Genomic DNA, 25,462 nt, shown 5'->3' with positions numbered 1-25,462 from the left:
ATTCCTGATACTTTGATAACTAATTTTGATAAGGCATCAATTTTTCATTCAACAATATTGTCCACTGAATAACCTCCTTCGTTTTAAGCAGGTGAAGAGTAGCCTAGAATCCTTGAAGTATGCCCATGGTCCATATATTCAAAATCACCTTGCCATTTTATTTCCTCTTTCAGAGACATAAATGGTCCTTAGAACAAGATTATGCTGATCTCTTAATTTCACTCCAATTGTATCTTTTGTTCCATACCATATTTTGAGATGTTAGTGAGACTAAATATGAGTCTATATTCACTTTTCCCTCCCCTCAATCTACTAAGGTCAACTTTACTAAAATGAAACTATATTCAAGGTACAAATGTCAATTATTTATGACTTTAGATGTTTTCTCAGTAAAATTGAATCTTATATTCTTAATATATGGATAACCCCAAAGTGATTCAGTAGATAGTAATACATATCCTAATTTGTTTAAATTTTGACCTTATAACTCACAGAAGGAAGCTTTAAAAATAAATAAACTTTTAAAATATGTCATCGAGAAATATTTCATGTTGAAGTAAATACTTCTGACATTCTGTATGGAAGGTACATGGCCTAAGGTGTGACTTAGTGCTGAATCACTATGTCAAATTTTTTTTGTCTCTTTGAACCACCCAACTATTTCAAAAAATCATATATATCAAGAGCAAGAATCTTGAATAAAGACATAATGCCCACAATGAAGACAACACATTTAATTAAACTGATATTATTGCAAACAGAGAATAGGGGCTGACTTTTCTTTCCTTATGACTAGTTTCCTTTTATCACACACGATATATTAGATTATATCTGCACAGCATTGATCATTTAACAGTCAACCTTACATAACGCCTTTCCATTTTATATTCTTATATAATTTTCCCAACATTACTGCTTCATCCAATTTACTTTTACTAACATTATTAAGATGACATGTACCATTAAAAATCCATCTAATACAGACTAAAAGCCTTTGCCTTTGATGTGGTCTATTTGTTTTCTCCCAGAACTCATATGTTGAAATTGAAAGCCCCCAAGGTGATGGTATTAGGAGATGGAGCTTTTGAAGGTCATTAGTTCATGAAAGGTCTCCCTCGCACTTTCTGGTATGTGTGGTTAGAGTGAGAAGATGTCTATAAAGAAGCAGGATCTCACCAGGTACCAAATCTGTCAACATCTCAGTTTGGACTGCTCAACCTTTGGAATTGTGAGAAATAAATTTCTATCATTTATATGATACCCACTCCATGGTATTTTAGCAGCCTAAACAGACTAAGACATTCCTCATGTAATTTGGTTCACTTAAGTAAGGAGCTGAACTGCTGTGGAATATGGGAAAATTCACTTCACCACTCTGGCTCATAGTTTCCCTGTATGTGAATTTGGTACAATAGCTATATCCCTCAGGGCCTTAGTGGAGAAGAGAGGAGTAACACTTAGCAATCATTTGAACTATATCTTGAGTCACGGAAGCATTCAAGAATGATTGTCACCATCATCACCCTAATTGTATTAGGGTTCACTGCAGGAACAGATCCAGTAGGAATATGTGTGTGTGTGTGTGTGTGTGTGGTGTATAAATATTATGATTATATAAAAGGGATTTATTAGATCCGTTTACAGGATCAGAAAATGCTATGACTGCCTACAGCTCCAGCGCTGGAGGAACTAGTAACTGCTCAGTCCAAGAAGGTAGAGCCTCAGAAGAAAAAGAACCAACGATGTAACCCCAATCCAGAATTGAAGGACTGGAAACTCCTTGGGGAATCACTGGTTCGAGTCCACTTTGGAGGAGTGAAGGAGCTGGAGTCCAGTCTCTTAAGGGGATTATGGTAGTAATTGAAGCACCACCACTCAAGAAGAATCAGACTAGCTTCTGTGTGGCTTTTTCTTTCTTTGGCATTCTCTCCCATAGGGTTGCTATCTATTGGGCGATGTCTCCCACATTCAGGGTGATCTCCCCCAAATCCCAGTTTGCTGCACATACCAATCACATCTGGAAAAAATCTAACTGAAATACCCAGAAGTGTCTTAATTTTAAGCATTTCTTAATCCAATCAAGTTGACCATCCAGATTAACCAACACACCCTAATCACCAGGTTAATCATTCCTAATATTTTTATCGTGAAAGCCTCTAATTCCCTCATTTAAGACTCAGTCCAAAATCTTAAGTGTCACTTAAAAGTCTGTGTAATGTTAGTAAAAATAATTAATATTGAGGAGGACATATGACCTAATAAAATAAATTTTATTCCCATTTTTTATGTGTGAAAACCAAGGAAAAATTTAAAAGTCAGTTCTGAATTTTTTTTAAATTTCCAGCATAGGATAGAAAAACTACATTACATAAATTTTCTTCTCAAAGATGTTTATGAAAAATCAATGTTCCACTAATTATTCCACATCAATGTGTATAAATAAATGAATAGACAACATGGAGTTTGGAACGCTTGGCTGGGTCTCTACTTAGAATCTCACAAGTCTGGAGTCCAGGAATCGCTGGGCTTTGCTTCTTTCTAGTCAATCTATTTCCATTTCTTTGCATCTTAAGGTTGTTAGTAGAATTCAGTTCCTTGAGGTGGTAAGACACAGGTGCCCATTTCTTTGCTGATGGTCAGCTGATGGTCTTCGTCAGAGTTCTCTGAAGAGGTCACCTTCCTTCCTTTGTTCTTTATGCCTTTCCCCTGAACCCTTCTCACAACACATCTCTCTAATTGACCTGACTGCCTTCTTTTTCAACTTGTAAGGGCCTGTGTGATTATATTGCACCCACTTTAATCTTTCAGGACAATTTCCCCTTTTTAAAGTCAACGGCTGAATATCATCTGCAAAGCCCCCCTTTGTCAATTAACATTACACAACCTGGGGTAATGGAGTAACACGAGCAGAATGGATCACAGAGGCCCAAATCTGGTTCAGATACAAACATATACAAATTAAGGTGCTAATTTAAGTGCAGGTCTAATCCAAAGAAGGGAAACATCTGAAAATTTGATTACAGTTAAAAATTTAATATTATACTGTATTATATTGATATTGTACTGATTTCAGACTGATGAAATATATCTATTCTAGACTCTTAATAAAATATCTGCTGAATGACTGAATAATTAACTAGGCTTAAATTTTAAACATTTAAGAGTAACTTGAACATGTATCTAATCTGACCAAGATTTCATTTATTCTCTATTTTTAAAATAAATTTTAATTATAAACACATCCTGGCAATGTTAAAATGGCAATATTAAAATTTCAAATTTTAAATTTATAACAAATATTTACAAAAAATAATATATTAAAATATAATGCAGTAGGAAAATACAGATATATAAATACATAGTGGTGGGAGGTGCAAATAGAGATTTTTTTCTCTGAGAGTTGCAATATTTTAAAGGCTGTTTGTGACATCCTTTGTGGGAGCACATCTGCCTTTGTGTCAGTTCTAATAATGCTGATGTGCATTATGAAGTTCTTTGTTACACTTAATGCAATTAAATCTTACACATGCATTACCTGGTGTATAGTAAACATCCAGACACTTCTAAGAAATTATGAGTTCTAGGAGTTCCCAGGCATGCTAAATATCATGATTTTACAAAGATCTCATCCTATACTGCTTTATATCAAAGCATCATTCTTTAATTACTCGTACATATCCAAAAACTTAATATCTGATCTTGACTCTAACCTACTTATAAAACCCATTTATTACTTTCCGTAAGACATTCATAAAAGTCATACTTATAACATTATCTTTCTTATGAGGGCTAATTTTTCATGAACTGAGCAATCAATAGTTATAAAAGTAATCACCCACATAATTTCAATCTTTTTTCATATAGAAAATAAGTTTTGAATTTTCTCTTTCAGTTTTATTTTTTCAATTACATTTTCATACTCAATATTTACTATTGACTGCATTTTTCACTAGTATACATAAGACATTTGAACATTATCCTGATTTGGGTTTTGTACATTTAATAATAGTGTTAAGCTCTGAAATGTCTTTCTTTCATACCAAATAAACAAGTATACATTTGTTATAGATACGCTTATAATCATCTTCTTTTGATACAATCAGGATAAAAAGAGAAAAAGTGACAATATGAGTATCAGAAGATTATTGCTATTATTATCTTGCTCTGAGAAAGGAGACTGAAGACTCATATCTTTTGAGTGTACAATGAATCAGAGGGATATTGAAATTTGTAGTGAGATCTTGTAATAAAATAGCACAAAACATTTGGATCCTTTAATAATAGTTAAATCTAGGGGCTTCTATCTTCTCTTATCACTGTATAGATTGTGAATACTCATACTCCTTCTCCTCAAAGCTTTGACACAGAGATAATAAAAGGGAACATTTTGTATAGAAAATTTATAAAATTTCTGTTATGGTTTGATATGAGATGTTACCCCAAAGCTCATGTGCTAGATAATACAAGAAAATTTAAAGGTGAAATGATTGAATTATGGGATCCTTAACCTAATCAGTGCATTAGTCCAACTGAATGGATTAACTGAGTGAGAGCTACAGGGGAACAGTGTGTAGCCAGAGGAGGTATGTCACTAAGGTCATGGTTTTGGGATACATATCATGTCCCTGGTGATTGAGTTTTCTCTATGCTTTCTGATTGTCATTTTCTGAGCTTTCCTCCACTAGAACCTTCTACCATGATGTTCAATCTCACCTCAGGTGCAGAGCAATGGAGTTAACTGTCTATGAACTGTGACCCCTGAAATGTGAATGGCCAAATAAACTGTTCCTCTTCTAAAATGATCGTTAGTTTTTTTTTTTTTTTTTTTTTTTTTTTTTTGCCACAACACAAAAGCTAATTAGAACAATCTCCATTGGTATGATAGCATGTAAGCTTCATGTAGATACTTTATCTCTTATTACTTATCCCTTTGAACTTGCAACCCAAATAGAGTCATAAGAACCAAAATGGAATGCCAAGAACTTATCTGTGTGCACAGAAATGTGTCATTAGCATCAAGTCAGTAAACAGAATCCCCTCTTCAGAGAGAAACAACTACCAAAGTGCCTAACTGTATAGTTAGTAACACATATATTCTTGTCCTCCGTGAACATTTAGAAACTGGTGCTTTATTGACATGAACATGAAAATTGGCTGAAGTGGAATTTTGACAAGCATTTTTCTTCTGATTATATGCATTCAGCTAAGAAAGACTTCTATCATAAAATTTTATCCATAATTGAATGCTAGTTCAGGCTCCTCCTGTTCAACTAAATCTTTCTTGAATGTTCTCTTATGTTAATCTTTCCATTCTTTGAAGTCTGACAGCATTTAATCTGTACTATTCACCCCAACATGAAATTATATTTTGTCATATATCAAGTACTACTATTTCACATCTGTCAGTCTTTTAACATTAAAAATTCTAGAGGACCCAGTTTACTCTTACTATTGTGTTCCCCCAAACACCAGTATTACATGGGTTGTAGTAAATATTGAAATGTTTGATTGACATCTTGATTTAGAAGTGGGGATGCATCTATATATAATCAACTATATAGTACATTATATAATTGAAGTATCTGGATATATAATCATATTTTTCTAGCATTTCTTAATTATCTTAGAAGCTATGATTTTATGCTGGTTCATTTTCCTCTTTGCTTAAAATCATTTTCTCATAGCAAATTAGGTGCTTAGCAAGCCTAGGAATGTCTATTACTGCTAATGAGCTGCGTCACTGAATCAGGGAGGTTGCATGTGATTGAATCTGCATCTCTGTATAAATATATCTGGGGCCTAAATTTTGCTTAAGAGAGTCTGATATGAGCTTGTAGAAATTAATTACAGCTGAACCCACTGCTCCTCTTCCTCATATCCATATACTCTCTCATCCAACTATTGCAGAGCTGGGGCTTCCTGGAAATTGAGGCAATACAAAGACACACCCACATTCAAACTCTGATTCTTGAGATCAAGTCAGAAAGCTTTCAGACACATCATTCAGAGTTAAAAGGAATGAGTTTATTGAAGGGATAGGAAAAGGGAAAGGGGACAATCTCAATGGAGTGAGTAGGTCCTCTCAGAAAGAATAGGGATAATGTGTCTCACCCATTCTCCAGTTTTATTGGGGATACCAGAGAAGTTTCCAGAGAGTCCTGCCCAGGTCCACCTCTTGACTTTTGACTGACAGCAGGACGACATCAGAGTTGCAAGTCCCCACTGTCATGACAACTCTAGGTCACCTTGGCCCATGCCGACTGGTTTGAATGGATTCTTAACCATAAATTCTTACAGCTTTTATGGTTAGGAGGAATTATCCTGATCTAATTGAGTTTCCAGATCTGATCTTTGAAAAGGGTCACAAAAGTCTCCTCCTTCAGGGTAACTTGGGTTTCTCTTATCAATGTATTTTATCTGCATTTCTCTTGCAGATAACAGGTAGTTTGCTGAGGAATGTGACACATCCTATCCATTTAGGCCAGGCAGGAATGCAGGTAAATTGCTTCTTGGAAAGAAAGCATATGGGGGTCAGCACAGTAGGCCCATTTTATAGAATTGTTCTCTTATCCTTGTAGTCCCACCTTTCACATCTTTCTATCCCCTAACAAAACTTGAACATTGCCCTCTGCTACTGTCAGGGGCAGACTCTGAGGGTCCCAGAGCTGCACCGTGGCCTGATCTCTAAGATGGCGCCTGGCAGCTTGCCAGACATAGCTGCACTCGTAAACAAGTTTTAGGAAGTAACTCTGGTTGGCTGTTGTACACGAGGCGATCCTGGTATCTGCCTGGAGGCTGTTCCTTGATAGGCTGACTTTCCTGGTAGTCTACTCTCTGATAGGCTGATGTTCTCAATGTAAGTCGGAGACTTGTGGAATAAAGTGCTTTTGGCTTTTTGGTTCCTGTGATCAAGAGTGTACGTGTTGTGACTGTCCCCGCGGGCGGTGGGCGATCACAAGTGGTGCCGAAACCCGGGAATGAAAATTTTACAAGGATAAGTAAGAAAACAAGGTAAAATATTCTAAAATTTTAACAAGTTAAACCGGTTATAAAAAAGAAAGTAAAACAGTGGACTAAGCGAAAGGCGGTCCACATTAAAGGCATTAAAGTGAAAGTGGCACGCTAAAGGCAGCTACACCTTGGACTAAGCGGAAGGCGGTCCAAAAAGGAAAGTAAAACAGTGGACTAAACGGAAGGCGGTCCAAAAAGGAAAGTAAAACAGTGGACTAAGAACTCTTAAAGAGAACAAAGTGAGGAAGGATTGAGTGGTAGTAACCTAGAAAACAATTACTCAGAAAATTTAAGAACAAGGGGAAAAGGAGAGCTAAATCTAATACAAAGAACCCCCAAAGAAATAACCAAGTGGTAGTGAAAACTTAAGAACTAGGGGAAAAGGTAGTAGAAAGCTAAACCTAATATAAAGAGCTTCAAAATTTGTAAAACCTGCCGGTATTTGAGGACCAAAATAGAGATACCATCAACCATTAGAAAAACTTTAAAGAGGCAGTTAAGACTGATTGGAAATAGGTATGCAGAGCAGTGTTATCTGGAGGACAATGTCCAATTGGAGAGCTCAGTGGCAAAGAAATAGCTGTTGAAACTGCTTGCAGAAACATAGTAGCAAGGTTTCCTGATAGAAATGTTGAGATGTTAATAGAAGAAGGCCAATACGCTTCAATAGATGCACAAAATCAGCAGCAAAGAGATAATGCCCTAACAAAAGATAAGAGATAACTATAGTAAAATCTGTTACACCTCATGCCTCAGGTCTTTGCCCAAGGCGCAGAAAAGAAAAACATTGGGCTAACGAGTGCAAATTGATTACTGTTGAGGGAAAGATGTTACCAAATCATTTAAGAAACAGGGCACAGAACTCTTCAACTCAAGGCTCACAAAATGGAAGCAGCTGTCATAGCCCTTGTAGAGTTTAAGGAGTAACAGATCTTTTTGCTGATATTGATTGCATCACTCGGGCAATTCCCAAATTGGAATTGGTTGGACCCATAGCCCCTCATAGGCTGATTTAGCCACATAGATGATTTCCATCTTTTCTCAGTAAAGCAAGCTGCTTATTTTCATCCTGTGTAACCTTTTAATTCTTCATGTTGGTACCTCACTTTTAAGGAGGGTTTATAAGTAAAGGGAAGTGCACTGATTAGAAGGTTAATGGAGTTAATATTGAAAAATGCAGAGAGGCCATAAAACAAGGGGAAGAGATTTTGGAGGAAATAAAAGAGGAAAGGTCTAAAGCATCAGAAAGGGCGTCAATAAGATCAGAGACAGACAAGGAAAATGAAACTGGGTGTGAGGAACAACTTGTTAGGAAGAGGGAAATCAGTTTAGGGGAGGGTCCCCCATTAGGAGTCTGCCCTACGTTATCCGCCCTTAAGGCCTGCTTCTCTCCAGGACCTCCCAAAGGGGGCTCCAAGTTTCTCCCCAGAGAGCCGCCGCCTAAACAAACCAGCCCAACCATCAGTGACATGTCCTAGTAAGGAGTATGATATAGTAGCCCCAGTCCCCACAAATATTGGGAGATAATTGTTTCACAATTTTCTGCGTCCAAACCTGAATTGATTACTAACCAGGATTAAGGGTTAAAATGCCCTAGGCATCAAGTTTCTGCTAGAACATTTTCTCCCCTTTCAGATCCAAATCTCAGTCAAGGCTTACATTGAAATGTAAATAGAGAAAGCCTGAAGGCTCAGTAGGAGACTGGTCTCAAATCCAAGGAAAAAAAGGTAAAAAGGAGCCTTACCTAAACTCCAGTAAAAGTAAATTTTATGGAGCTTTACTAAAGTACTTGATGGCCACTTCATTTTTCCAGGACTCTTGTTTTTTTTGAATTCTACATATTTTTTTGAGCTCATGATTTTTTTGATCAGTTCTATTTTTTTTAACTCAACTAGAGTTTTTGAACATCTCTTACATAGCAATGGAGATTCACCTATAAAGTTTCAAGGCCTTTGATTTTGTGTTTTGTGTTATGTGTATGTTGTGCTGTCCAATGTCATGTTTTGTCTGTATCAAAATTGAGCGCTCCTAAAATTGAAATTTAAAAATGGATCCAGATACTCTTAATTCACGTGATTTAAAGGTTCAATTCAAATTGGGTAAACTAATGAAAGTAAAATGTCATTGAAAATAACTCACAAGTCTCGAGGTGGTCAAGCTAATAAAATATTGATGTTAATAAAATGTCTAATATCAATTGTTTCTAGGACTTTTCTTCAACAGGAAAGAGACAGCAAATACTGTTCAGGACACTTGTCTAATATCTTGTTTTTTAAGAAAATAAGTGAATTAGAATTGACATGCATGGGATTACTCAAATGTGTTTGTACAGAAAATTGTTTTGTGTCATCACTAAACTAAAAACAAGGTTACTAAGAGTTATGTCCTACAGGTACAATTCTATACACAAAGGGTCCCAAAAGTTTCAACTGTGTTGATTATCCTTCCTGAGAGTCATAGCCCCTCAGGTGTTTTATGGCAAGGTGGTCCACTACAAAGCATTCATCTCTCTAGTTCTCCTACAAAAAATGTTACAGTCCTGTCCTACCGCTATGGCTCAGCTAGTACTCAAAGGCATAGAAATATGTATCACCACCTTTAGTGTACAACCAACAACCATTATTACTCCATATACTGCCAATCAACTATCATGACTAATAAATAATGATTCAGATTGGACTGTACTCTACTGTACCACTACTGCAACTTTTGATAATCATTACCCCAAACATCCTTGGATCCAATTCTATAAAAATACTCCCATCATTTTCCCTAGTCACTAGATCTAATCCTATAAAAAATTGTACAACCGTTTTCACTGATGGATCTAAAAACGGAGTTGGGGCTGTTCTCATCAATGACAAAGTCTATACTCTCATTATTCAACCCCACTCCGCTCAAGTTACCAAATTGGCTGCAGTAACTATGGCTTTCAAATTATTAAATAATGTGCCTTTTAACCTATTAACGGACAGCCATTATATTGTTAACTCTTTATCTGTTTTGGACACAGTATCTTATATCTCTCCACATTCTACTATTGCTCCTTATTTTTCTAGTCTACAAAAATTAATCCTTCAACATTGTGAACCTTTCTATGTGGGACATATCAGGGCCCACACTAATTTGCCAGGACCTTTAACTAAAGGAAATACTATTGTAGATTTGGCTACTAGATCTTCCTTTGTGTTTTCTGTAGAAGAACAATCAAAACTTTTCTATGACAAATTTCACGTTAATTCTACTACCTTAGTAAGAAAATTTCAAATCCCAAAACACCTTGCTCGACAGATAGTCAAAAATTGTCAACACTGTGCACCCCTTATCCTGGTACAGTCAATTGCAGTTAATCCCCGAGGTCTTTTGCCAAATCATATATGGCAAATGGATGTAACTCATATATTAGAATTTGGTAATCTCAGATATGTACATGTGTCTACTGATACCAGTTCAGGAGTTATTATGGCTTCTGCATTATCTGGAGAAAAGGTTTCCAATGTCATTCAACATCGTTTACAAGCCTTTGCCTGTTGGGGCATTCCAAAAATCATTAAGACAGACAATGGACCTGCCTATACATCTAAAAGTTTCAGTTTGCAGAAACATTCAATATACAATTAATTACTGGAATTCCTTATAATCCACAAGGTCAAGGTATTATAGAAAGAACCCACCTTACCCTAAAAAATTGTTTAATAAAACAAAAAGGGGGAATAGGGGTCTCCTTTAGATCCCCCAAAGAAAAATTAAATTTAGCTCTTTTTATTCTAAATTTTTTAACTCTTGACAAGGATGGGCGCTCAGCTGCCGACTGTCACACCTCGCCCAGCCCCGCTCCACAGCATTGGGTGCAATGGAAGGACGTGTTAACTGGAGCATGGAAAGGTCCGAATCCCATCTTACGTTGGGTCCGAGGATCTGTTTGTGTCTTTCCACAGGATCAACAAACTCCGGTCTGGATTCCTGAGAGACTGACCAGAACAATACAACATGAGAGTGATCCTACTCCTCCTCACGATTGTGAGCCTTCCAACAACAACAAGGACACAACTGGACAGCCAGACTCGGAACTTATGGGCTATAGTTAGAGCTTGGCCATATCCTCTGCCTTTAACTAATACCTCCTCTTTATTCCCTCCCATATTTAGCACTAATGCCTCTATGGGATTGCCTATACCAGCTTCTCCTGTTCAACAAGGGTTCTTCTTCACTCCTAATTTTAATGATAATTTTACAAATAATGATGTTCATTTAGGCATGAGACGTGTCAATCCTTCTGACAGCTGGCTACTCTTCACTTCGACCTCAGGATATACTAACTTACAACTTTTCTTTGCTCTCTCAGGAGGACCAGAAATATTACGTTTCCACCTACGTCAATTTGTGTTTTTTCCCCTTTTTATGTTTCTACTAACAAACAAAAAAGATGTTTCTCTCAATTGTACTGTAGTTTTGTGCTATCTCTCTCAATGTTGGAATGCTTCCAGGTTCTCATGGGCAGTCTTGATGCATGTTCCTACCTTCCTACCAGTTCCAGTCTTTGTTGCAGATACAGAACTGCCAGTGCTATTATCAAGAAACAGGAGAGATTTTGGCCTCACAGCAGCCGTGGTCGCCACGGTAGCAGCCTCAACCGCAGCAGCAGCAGCATTGACACAACCATACAGACAGCAACAATAATCACTTGGCCAAAAATACAGCTGCAGCCTTACAGACTAAAGAGACCCTAAACCAACATCTAACAGCATGCATACTCCTTGTAAATCAAAGAGTGGACTTACTACAAGAACGAGTGGATATCTTGCAAGAACTTTTGGGACTGGGATGTGTTTATCCTTTAAGAACAGTGTGTGTCACCCCTATTGCTTATAATAACCTTAGCTCTGTGGTTATGTTATCTAAAATTCTCTCTGTCTACCTTACTGGCAATTGGTCATCTACGTTTGATATTATTATCTGCTTAGGGATAGCCTATGTTATACGCAGAGCTCGCCAAGATGCCCGATGTCATCAGTGGGCTATGGTACAGACTTTGACAGCCATTGAGACAGGCATATCCCCCCAAGTATGGCTAAGCATGCTGGACCAGTAGTCAAAGACGGGTAAGATCTGTGGAAATACATACCAACATAAGACAGGGTTCTGACGCCTGGAGGTCAGAATTCCAATGACAGGTAAGGATGTAATTTGCCATGGACAACCTAAGACAGGCATGGTCCCAAGTCATCTTTTCTTTATTTAAAGAATAAGGGGGAGATGTCAGGGGTGGACTCTGAGGGCCCCAGAGCCGCACCATGGCCTGATCTCTAAGATGGCGCCTGGCAGCTTGCCAGACATAGCTGCACTCGTAAACAAGTTTTAGGAAGTAACTCTGGTTGGCTGTTGTACACGAGGCGATCCTGGTATCTGCCTGGAGGCTGTTCCTTGATAGGCTGACTTTCCTGGTGTCTACTCTCTGATAGGCTAATGTTCTCAATATAAGTCAGAGACTTGTGGAATAAAGTGCTTTTGGCTTTTTGGTTCCTGTGATCAAGAGCGTACGTGTTGGGATTATCCCCGCGGGCGGTGGGCGATCACATGCTACCATCTCAGAATGATCTTCTGTGGTCATATTTTCAAGCACTTGAAACTTGTTCAAAAGAACACATGGATTGGTCATTCCATCTAAACTTGAGGTTAGGTTTTCTCTTAATTGCATGTATTGTTTAGTGTCTAATACTAAAATATATGTCAAACTTGTATGGGGCAAAAAAGTTAAGGTTATACGTTCCTTTACATTTCAGTATATTAAGAATTTTACATATTAAAAGTAGATTGCAATCAACCATAAAGAAAGTCAGAACTCTCAGTATCCTTAGTTTCTGGAGGAGGAGAAGTCATTATGCCAAACTGGCATTGCCTTGAGTAGACAAAGACCTACATATTATTTTTCTTTTCTGTCTTTCAATTTTCCACTTAAACTTTAGAATTTGTATGTTAACTTATGGAGGATTCTTTGCTTGGGACTAGGTTCTGATGTAGTGTGCAGACATATGTATGTACAGAAAGTAGGGAATGGAGATCTTCCTTCTCTGGTATAAAGGTTATAAATCTTGTGATGTTCATAGTGTGGTATTGAACACAAAGGCCTCTGTCAGTAACCTATTTGCAGATCATGGTCACAAAACTAGATACATATCAAAATGTTTAAGAGAAATATCAATAACATCTCTATCTAACTTTTTATGGGAACTATTTTTCTTAATGGTGTTCCTGAATAAATGAAGCCCAGAATAATGGAAGGAGAAGATAAGCAAGCTTTACAACAGCAACTGTAGCTCTACATTCATTCTCATCTGCTAAGAGTCATATAAACCTCTGGGAACATTACATTGGCCTTTTCATTTGCCTGTGCCTCCACAAAATATAGTTGACTGATTCCTCTTGTACTTTTACTCCATTGTCAGAATTGAAGGTGAAATTGAGATATTACTGAGCTCACTTAATTTTGATCTCTTTTATTCTTTATATACTAGTAGTCACTGGGTCCCTTTTCTCTGTGCTCAAATGTCTCAGCTACCCTTTTGAAAAATGATTACAGACATTTACTATGTCATGATTAAATTAGTAAACCAGTGCTCATGTTTGACCAAGTACATGGAAGTGCCTTAAGTAATTCATTATCTAGTTCATTTCTTGTAAAAGTTATCTCTTGTTTATAGCAAATTTACTTTTTTCAATGTTTCAAATTCTTTATTTATCCTTATGTTTAACTCTTATCCCTCTATAGGATAATCGTTGTGTCATTCCCTCATCAAATACACATTGATGGCCCACTTGGTTGCCAAAAGTTTCTAGTTTTGATGTCTTTAAATCACTCTTCAAAGATAATGTGATTTTTTTTTTTTTTTTTTTTTTTTTTTTTTTTAGATTTCATTAATGAAAGCAAAGCAATAATCCTCAACTACTTTTCCTTTGACCAAAATATAATTCACTGGTTCCAAACACATAAAACTCTTGTTCATCAAATATTTTGAACTAGTGGTACCAAAAAAAATCATATTATTGATGAAACTCCAAAGACTGGGGACAGCTAGAAAACAAAAGCTTTTGGGCATGATCATGTGCTAGTGAAGCATGATAGTAATTTATGTATATAATTCTGCCAGGCCATCACCAGGATTGGAAAATCCATGATTTTAAAATCTATGATTTTAGGTCTCTGAAAAAAAAAAAAAGTTTATTTAGAACAATGGTGGCTGGGCATTTCATTCTTCATTTAGTACCAGAAGATAACATAGTTCCTGCCATATGATGTCAGTAGCCAGTGAAGTCAGGGCTTTAAATGAGGAAGAAGGCAAATCCAGGACTGGCTGCTGGCAACCTACTAGCTATGGGTTTCATGAGATGTTTAGGAAGAAACAAAGGATTTTGACTTTCATGGTACAAAGGGTTTGGGGCAAAGATGACAAAATATATGACAAAAGACAGGTAATAAACTGACATGAAGCAAGTCTAATGGGAAATAGTCTGTCCTGAGATCTATGTCCTTTTAATTTTTTTTCAACCTTTTCAGCACTAGCTATTTGTGTCTGTGACTGTGAATCCAGTGATTTTAAATCGTATAATCTTATTTATATTTTTAAAACTGTGGACCAAATTGTACCTCCAATTTATGAAATGTAATTTCCCAGCTCCTCAGAAAGACCCTTAAGTAACTTTTAATTGCTATTTGCTATCATGCTGATTTTTGTCCTTGGTCCATGTGGCTTTTCTTTGTCTATTCTTCTGTCCCATTGTATATTAATAATGTTTCTTATTTTACTAATTACTTCTATTAACTTTTTACTATACTTATTACTATATTGGTGGTTTGCAATAGAAATTGTAAAATCCATATTTGACATATTTTGGTCCATCTGAAAAAAAATAATTCAATGAACAGAACATCATAATATTTTAATAACATTTAGCCTCCTCCTGCTTATTTTTGTACTTGTCATGTATTTTAATTCTGCATAATTTATGAAATAAGACATTATTCTTATTATCTCTGTTATTAGTGATTTATATCATTATTCTTATTATCTCTGTTATCAGTGATTTATATCATTTTTCTTATCCATTATCAGTGATTTATATAGTTAATAGACCTTTGAATGTACCCATGTATTTACAACATCTAATGATATTAAGTCCAACTGATGCTTTACTTACTTCGAAAGATTTTATCTTTAACATTTATTATGTTTTGAGTCTAGTGGTAATGAAGTCTAAGTCTTTGCTTTTGATAACATCTTTACTTTGCTTTAAAATTGAAAGACTTCTTATTAACTACAGAATTCTATCCTTTAGTTTTTTAAGAAACTTTCAATGCCTTAAATACTCATTCCATCATCTTTTGGTCTTCATAATTTCTATTAAGAAGTCAGATTACCTTGAAGTAATTGGTCTTCTAATCATTTCCTTTTAGTGATTTTATACAGTTTATCTAGGTGAAGTTTGATTTGCATTTATTTTGCTTGGGATTGGATGAGCTTCTTCAATTGGTGGGCAAATTCTTTCACCAGATTTGTAAAATTTTCTACTAATATTATGTTTATCTCATCATTCTTCTCTCTTATGACTTTACTTACATACATTTTATAAAATTTGATTCTCTAAATACATATATCACTTTTTTATATTATTCTTATGTTTTTCCCCTATGCATATATGTACTTTTGAATTGAACTGACTTCAAGTTTCCTAATTCTATCTTTGGCATGTTGAGTTGCTATTTAATTAATTCAATGTGTCCCTAATTTTAGATAGGCTTTTTCACTTTGGGAATGTTTGATTGGTTTGTTTAGATGATAAATTCTGTTATTTGCATTTCTTTTTACTCATAATCTCAATCTTCTTCTCTATTTTCTCTAAAATACTAGTTAAAGTCATTTCAAAATCCTTCCCTATTCACTTAAATAAGTGTATCATATCTTAATCTGTTGCTATTTAATATCTTATCTTTAGATTACTAATCAGTTTTTCTATTTTACATGTCTGATTTTTTTAAAATTTATATTATTATAGTGTCTATTTTACTCTATAGATTCTCTGAAGTTTTTCTTAATCTAAATTATAGTCTGTTTTCAGAGAGGATTGAATGACTGGTGGATTTCCTTGATACCCTTAAGCTTTGAAGATAGGTTTTGCTAGGCTGTGTCTAGCTCTGCTTTTGATTTTACTCCTAGAGAACAGTACTTAACTCAAGGAATGGGACTCATTCCTGCCTGTAGCCTTCCAAATGAATGCCTCCACTATTCTGAAAGGTCTTTCCACTTTGGTTGTGCCAATATTTCAGAATTTCTTCCAATACGTTGAGAATTTTGAAGTATGTTTTTAGCTTTTAGCCTTTCAGGAGCTATTTTTTGATGAATTTCCTGGAATCTCACACTACATAGCACAGGAATCATCCGAAGACTAATGTAGAATTTTAAGGCAAAAATTTAGAGCATGGAATAGAAATTTAGGGACAAGAAGGTCCATTAGAGGTAATATGAGTCTGAAGATTTCTGTATGAAGTATCAACAATTTCTATGATTTTCCACAGCAGAAAAGCACTAGACAAGGTGCCTGTTATGGTGAGGATATGTGAAGTTACTGAGAGGCAAGAAATCCTACCAATCAATTAGACCCAGAGATAGGAACCAAATTCTGATAGGTCTTAGAGACTGTGCTAGAAGTTTTAATTACTTCACTTTAAGGAGTGGTGAAGTATTGATTGAAAGTTTTAAAAACAAATCAAAAGAAAACCAACTCAGGAGTCCCAGACTGGGCATGGGAACTCATTTTAGAAGGAAGAAGACTCAGCTAGTAATGCATGAATAGGGAGATTTGAAGGATATATGGAAAATAGAATAGAGGAGGGTACAGAAATGATTGCGTGTGAGTTGGGAAGGAAAAGGAAGTATCTAAATTGTTTACATTTCTAGTTATTTTTTCTTTCGAAATTGGATGATTGGGGGTTGCTATATATTGACTACCCACACCAAAACTCATTTTGAGATTTAATCCCTATTTTGACATATTCTTAATACTATGAAAAATCTTTAAGAGGTGATTAAGTCTTAAAGGTTCTGCCATCACAAATGGATTAATCTCTTTGTAGGTTAATGGCTTTATGAATTATCCTCAGAGTAGGCCTGTTACTACTTTGACTGTGTCTTTTGTATGTACCCCTCTCATATGGTGTTGGCCAGTGCTCCCTCATGTCTCTGCAGAGTATCCACCATGAAGAAAGCTCTCACCAGATGCAATATTTTAACCTTGGACAGACTGACCTCCAGAAACCTGAGCTGTATTAACTGTTTTCCTTTATAAACTACCTAGTCACTAGTATTCACTTTTAGATATAGAAAGCAGACTAACTCAGAAAATTGTAATGATGATGTGGTACTATTGCTAATAATGAATACCTGAAAGTGTAGAAGCAACTTTGACCAGAGGCTGAGAGATTTTGCAGAAGGAGGTTAGAATGGAGGATTAAAGGTAAATCTTGTGAAGACTCGCAAAGAAGTCAAGATGACTTTGATATTACTTGAGTGGTCATAATTATGATGCTGATAGAAATACAGACTGTAAAGATTCTGATGATATATCAGTTGGAAATGAAGATCAAGTAGCAAAGGCTACCATTGTTATTCAATTTCAAAAAATTTGGATGTGTGGGTCCATGCCCCAGGATAATTTATAAGTGATAAGATAGAGGATTTGGCAGAATAAATACCTAAGCAGCAGTATAGCAATCAAGCTGCTGTATGGCTGGTTTTGGCTTCTTTCAGGGAAATGTAGGATCAAAGAAAAACAGAAAGGAAAACTTTGGAAAACTCACAACCTGATCAAGTAATGAGCAATAAAGGATGTTCAGGAGAGAGTATCATTGATAACTTACTAAAGATATTAGAATGGATCAAAGAAAGCTGGGTACTATGCATCGGAACAAAGGGGGAAAGATACCAAGGGCATTTCAGAATTCTTGTTGGTTACCACTCTCATCACAGATTGGTTTGGGGGATGATTTGTGGCACTCTCCATATTCTCACTACCCAGATATATAGTCCTCCCTAGATATAGCACAAATGGATCCTGTTGTGGTTTATGCAGCCTCTAGCAAAGGCACAAGGGACAGGGCTTTGTGGTGTCCAGATGGAACTACTTCTGTAGATGTGTAGAATGAAAGAGCTATGAACTTTTGGTTATTACCACTGAGATTACAAAGGATGTATTGAACAGTTTGTGGTCCCAAATAGAAACCTGCTACAGGAGTATAGCTGCCATAGAACATCTCCTCCAATATAGTTGCTAGTGGATTGGGTAGAGCGAACTTGAGACCCCAGAACTATATAGCCATTAGCAGCATTTGATACCTGCCTGGGAAAGGTACCAGTATGCAGCTGCCATCTATACAACAGAAATTTATGCTGTAGCAACAAAGGCACTAAGCTGAATAAACCACTCCTCTTCATAAATTAACCAATCTCTGGTATTCAGCTGTTAACAACACAAGTGGATATATATAGGCAGATTCTATACCACTAAGATTGAAACTATCATTGAATGAGCTAATTCTAATTAGAAATTTTTTCAGCATAGTTTTGACACATTAAGCACAAAGAATCTGGTGTATTTCTCAGTGTAACATTTCTTAGCACATACTCTAATATACTTACCTTACAGTAAGTATAATATCCTACTATAATTGTACTTGTAGTAAAATAGGAAAAGTATTTAGAAACATAGCTTTGACAATCATACTGAAGTTTATGGTTATGAGCATTTCATGATAATATTAATAAATACATGAAAATGATAAGTACACATTTGTGAACCACAATTACAACTGTGTGAAATATTATATACAACTATATGTTTATATTTGTATATAATTCCATATAGTTCAGAAAACATTTGTTAATAGTTTAACATGATCCAAGACTCATGTGAAAGTCTGAGATTAGAAATATCACAAAGAGGGGATGGGGAGATAGCTCAGTTGGTAAAGTGCTTGCTTTGCAAGCACAAGGCCCTGGGTTCGCTCCCCAGCACCAAAAAAAAGAAAAAAAAGAAAAAGAAATATCACAAAGAATCTTCCTTTACTAAAATGCAGAAATAAAAATATTAAATATCTACTAAAATTGAAGTGCTAACATTTCATTCCATCAGTTTTCAGTTTCACATGAAGACTACTAGACAACCTATAGGCAAATTTTCTGAAGTAAAGCTGATATAAATTCTATAAAACTATGAAAAACTTCCAGATAGTCACACTCATTATAGCCTATGCAATAAAAATTAATCCCATATATAACTTTGCAGTTTCACTTTGGCTGATTTTCAAAAGCATTTGGAGTAGCCATCAGTAAAATACAGAGAAATCTATATGCCTGCTAAGACTTATTTCTTAGGCTTCAGGGTGTACCAAGTTCAATCAGCAATGACTGTCAGATTGGATTCAGATAACATTTAGAGTGTATGATCACTGGTATTTCCTTTATCCTTTCTGCAATGAGGATTAATTGGGTTCATGACCTAAGCAGAGGAAAAATGCCGATAGTTGTGCCCAATGGACATGTAAGTTCCAGACGTTATCATCTTGTGGCAGTGGTTTTGTGCCATACATATTAAAAGGAGACTAATAAACTGAGGAATGGACTAAAATGTATAATTAAAATACTGAATGCATGTGCTGCTAAATTGTGTTAGTAATTTTGGAAACTGACATGTTTTGTTCAGTAACAGTGGCAATATATTGAAGCATATATGATGCACACTGCAAATTTATTTCACATTAATGTTTTGAAAATAAAGTAATTATCAACCTAGCAAATTGAGGGTTTTTAGAAACATTTTCATGTCTCAGTTTTACTAATTATAGAAGCAGCAATCATGGGCTTATATGTAACACGAGAAAAAAAAAATCTTGGAACTTATACAACTGTGTCAAGAGAATCCTAAGTTGCCTGTCTTCATGAGAAATAATAGACTAGAAAATTACAAAGATGTTAAGCAAGAACAGAAAGTGCAAAAATGATGGCAGTAACAGACGTAATTCACACAGCAAAGCTTAGAGTGCTATAAATTTGTTTGTAAAAGGAGAAGAGAAAATAAGAGATAAAAGCCATTCAATATAGAATGAATGGCACAAAGAAATTTAGGTGAGCTGTAACTTATATAATGACCAAACCAATCAAATATTTTTCTCTATCTCAATTTCTATATTACAAAATAGAGACAGAGATTGACATTTTCAGAACATGAAAATGGCTTATCTTCAAAAAAAACATGATGATAAGTCTTCTAACTAACTTGGGCGTTAAACTAATAATTCATAATACTCTCAGTCATTCCCCCCTGCTTTTTTTAAAAAGGGATGCCATTTCCTGTCCTGAGAGTGCTTTTTATATATACTTTGTTATGAGTTGAAGGTGGCGGGGGGGATAAATATAGATTCCTGCAGAGATGAAGTGTCCACCAGAAGCTTAGAGTCAGAGAAATGATCTTGGAAAGATGTGATAAATTTAGTATTATAAAAATCTCCACTTGAGAGTGACAGGAAATTGAAACAAAGTGTATAGAAAAAGTGCAGTCTTTAAAGGTCCATTTATAAATGTCACAGTATCAAGGAAACCTATTTCTAAAGACAGAATTTCAATTCATTTTGGTGTTTGGTGTCAGTGACAAGTGACACAGGTCAATCCTTAGTCAATGACAAAAGGCGAACCATGGCAAATATTTATAAATATACTAAACTGCTCATGGAAGGTCATATAAACACCCAAGTCCTTTTTAACTCAACCCTGAGTGGTATAATTGCTTATTATTCATCCTGACCTTAGATAGAAACTCATCTTTAATAGCAGCAGCAGGACCTACATGGTCTCCTTTCCTTTAGAGCCTTTTGTTCGGTTCATAGCAAGAATTACATTGGGTAGACTGCTTGTGAGAAGCAAAAAAAGAGTAATTTGTTAGTAATAGTTGTCTTTTCAAAGGGTAAAATTTCATATCATAGATAAAGAAGTTTCAAAAAGCATTCTCCTATGATACGCATTTGAGTATTTTAAATGGCATCTTTAATTTGGAAGAATAATAATTCTGTCTCTGTTAAAACATTTCAAGGCAACCTTCACATGTAATTCTTGTACAAGTCAAAGAGGAATAGCTTCTTTTGATCATAATTTTTTTTCTAATGACAACACTATATTTTCAAGGAAAAACAAGGATGTGAATAAAAAAAGATAAGATTTATCAAAAGCTCACTACACAGAGAAAATCATTGTTAATATTTTGGTGAAAATTATGCTAGTTACTTGTACTCAACAGATAGAGTGCTTATTTTTTAGCATTGGGATCATGCTGCACATGCTGGTTAGCAGTTTTCATCCCTTTTTATTTAATAATGTGGTCTAACAGATTTTTTTCAACATGCTCTGATTAACATAATTGTCAAACATGACTTAGATATAAACCGTATATTTAGTTGTTCACAAATAGTTTATTTTTAGTGTCTAGTATTTGGCTACTAAATGTACACATATATTATTGATATTAATCCAAGCACTTTGATGTCACTTTTCATGAGGATAATTTTCTAGTTGCAACTAAAATAGTTTTTTAAACATAATCAAAAAACTATACCATGTTTTGCTTATTCTTGCCAATGAATATATTAGGGGGTTTTCCCAATAATTATTTCTCATCATAAATGCAAAGTAGAAGGAGTAAGGAGTAAAAATATATCAAAGATATTAGTTAAAGTAAACACACAAAAAAATGTTTATTTCAGTGCAGAATTTCAGTCTTTACTTGTAGAGCATCTTTGTTTCAATTCCTGTTGAGGTCTACCTCTGATTAAAAGCATAAAAACCAAAGACAGATTTTCTACAAATAAAAAAAAAAAAAAAAAAAAAGGAAAAAAAGAAAAGACATGTAGGTTAAGAAAACAGCACTATGGGTAAGACATCTAGTTATGAATGACAAGAGTTAATCCCTTTTAAACACATAATATGCATATGTTCAAAGACAAACTGTCTTACTTTCAGATTTATGGAATACTAAATATGCAAAGAGTAAAAATATATGAAAAAATTTATTACAAAGAAAATATTCATTGTACTGTATATCACTATCCATATGATATTTTCATGAATTCATTCTCCAAAAACTATTTTTGCTATATCCACATAGTGCTCAATTAACAGGATGATGTTTTCACTAAAATGTAATAAACCCTTAAAAGGCAAAAACTTGAAGGAGTACTCAACTTCCGAATGGAGCACGTGAAATTAAATTTGTACTCGTTCACCTGAAATGGTGCACTAAGAAAATTACTTGGTTTTACTAGGTTAATTTCTTCCCCCATAATTTTCTGCCTAAGAAACAGAAACTTTCTGGAAACAAACTGGAATTAATTTTGGCTCTATATCTTGAGAGTATTTCAGACATTCTTAAATAACTTTTTTGAAAAAATCTGAGCTAATGATTAATTAAAATCCAAAGACTTCTGTTTTTCTTTGTGAACAACTTTTTAACCAAAGTGACTGCTAAACATTAGATGAGATTTTCACTGGAATTCGAAAGATGTAGTGATAAAACTATTCGGGAGTGTATTCCTGATAGATGCTATTAGGCGATATGAAGGATTTCAAGACTCACATTTTAAATTAATTCTCAGTAGTTTCAAATTGTGTTGTTAGCATCCTGGAATTTGTTTCACCTTATTTTAATTTATATGTTTGTTATCTAAAAATAAAAGATAAAATAACACTTCTCTTTTAATGCGTTGCAAAGTAGATTAAGTAAAAATGTGGAGATACTAAGATTATTTCAAGATTTTTGCATGTAAGTGATTTCACAAAGAAAACATGTAACTATTTCATGAAAGATACCCTTATCACTATATGTTTTTCTAAGAAAAACTAAAATGCAGTGTGATTCTTTTTGCTTTACTATAGAAACAAAGGCTACTTTAAGCTATTGCTTCATGCATATGAAATGGTTTTGAAACTTCAAGGCAGCATTTAATATGGCTTGCATCATTTCATTTAAAATGCAAGGTCTGTTTGTCCTTGTTGACAAGAATTGGCAATTAAAGTCAATTAAGAAGAAATAGAATTAAAGAATTGATTAGGCTTTACATGCATGATGAGTTAACTTTCTTAAGACAAGTCTAAGTTTTAATATTTTTTACTCCTCCAAAGTCATAAGCATTCTTACTGTTTTTCTCATTTATAAAGTGAAATGACAGAATCTATGGTCCCTATATCCCTGGCCTTCATTATTAATTTAATGAGCTCAGTTCCAAATTGATCAATTGTTTTTCCTTACCTAAGCATTTGGACCAAATAAGCCGCAAGGATCACAACTCTTGTGTAGCATTCCTGCAGCATCTATCTCCCTACTAACATAAAATTCATAAGCTTACCATATTTGTTAAGCTCCACCATATGCAAAAAAAAGAAAACTGTTATATATCATGGTGAAATGCTGAGGAGTTAGAAAATGCAGGTCTTACACTCTCAGGGCCTTATAATCCATGTCTAGACAGAATTTCACAATGCAATTGATAATGCTGAATATGAATGTTTTGTTTTCCTTCTTGAATGAAAGCAATGCATGAAACTAAAACCAAATGAAACAAAAAAACTTACACTGAATAAACCTACCTACCTTCTTTTCAGCAACTGCTCTTTAAACAAAATCATCTTCAACTAAATATATTTTTGATTCCTCTAAGTGGTTATTTTTTATCCTAAATGTTATGATTATAGTCTTTTAGTTTATCAGCTATAGGTATTATCCATTGATAAGCTGCAATAAAATGTTTGAGCATAATATTATTCAACCTTCACTTTTCTTTCAATTATTTAGGAATTTTTATCACCAATTTTACTTGATGAACACTGCCATTATAATTGTAAATAAAATACTTGTTAATTGTCTTAGTTTGCTGCCATAACAAAATACTATGGAATAGATAAACAAGAAATATTTGTTTCTCACAAGTTCAAAGTCAAAGTACTTCTGATTCACTTTCTGGTAAGGACTTTCTTCATTGCCTGCAGTTGGCTACTTTCTGTGTCCTCACATGGTTGAAAGAAACAAAAGTAAACTCTTACATTTTCTTCTTATAAGGGAACTAAATCCCATCATGACTGAGTTGGGAACTCATGAGTTCATCCAACTCTAATCCCAAGATCCCATCTCTAGATAGCAATGTGTTGGGTCTTAGGCTTTCAGTATATGACTAATAGGGGGACACAGTCCCTAACATCATGATATGACCTTCTAAAATTCATGTCATTCTCTTATGGAACATACATTCATTTCATCCCAAAGGCTTCAAGTCTTAACTTATTCTACATCAACTCTGAAGTCTAAGTTCCAAAGTTTCATTTAAATGTCAGCTAGTAAGAACTGAATTATTTTTCATCCTGAATCAACATTCTTTTCCAGCTGTGAACCTGTGAAATCACATTAGTGAAGTGCTTTTGAAATACATAGTAGACATAGGATTCACTTTTCCATTCCACAAAAAGGAAATGAAAGGAAGGAGCATGAGAAAGTGGGAGGCAGAAAGGAAAGGAAGGAAATAGTGATGGGTTCCAAGGAAGTCCGAAGGTTTTCCAGACAAACCTATTAGATCTAAAAATGTGCTAATATTCGCTTGGGCTTGATCCTTCGCTCTGGATATGCTGGGATGAGGCTTGTGCTAACTGAGGACCATATTTCCAAATGTTCAGGCATCTCCTGTCTCCCTGGACTCCAGGAAGTCATGTAGCACTTTTAAACCAAGACAATGAGCCTACTGTTTGCAAACAAGGAGGCAGCTCTTATGATATCTAATTTACATTCAGTGTCATTTTTCTTAAAAAAAAATCAAATTTTGTATGTGGTACAGAAGCAATATCATGATGTTCTCTTAACTGTATAGAATTCTAGGTTTTAAGTTGTTTTTCCCTAGTAGTAGTGAATAGAAAGCATTAACGGTACTGTAATCCAGTTTCTGTGATATTTGATGGTCACCTGACTTTAATTACATTTTACTATCATATTATTCCTAAAGTTTATTTTGTTTACCTGTTTTTCAAAAATATTACAAATATATTACCTTTGTTTTTCAATAATTTACAAAAATAGGGTTAAATATGGGTCCTCAATTCTACTCAGTATTCGATAAGCCCTTTCTTACTTTCTTTTTATTTTTTTCTTATAAATAAGAGGGAATATATAACATGTGTGGATGTGTAGTATTTATGTGATTATTTTAATACTCAGATAAATAATACCAAGTTGTGTGGTGAATATTACAAATACCATTAAAGTACCCCCTTTTCCCTCTGAATGTTTTACTACCTTCAACTTCGTGTTAGTCATTTTCTTGCTTTGCCTTGAAGTTTTTACTTCAAAATATACAATATATATAATTGCTTTT

Source organism: Sciurus carolinensis, chromosome 4, assembly GCF_902686445.1.
Source record: "Sciurus carolinensis chromosome 4, mSciCar1.2, whole genome shotgun sequence".
NCBI classification, from domain to species: domain Eukaryota; kingdom Metazoa; phylum Chordata; class Mammalia; order Rodentia; family Sciuridae; genus Sciurus; species Sciurus carolinensis.
The sequence above is the reverse complement of the archived record's forward strand: the minus strand, read 5'-3'. Positions refer to the sequence as shown.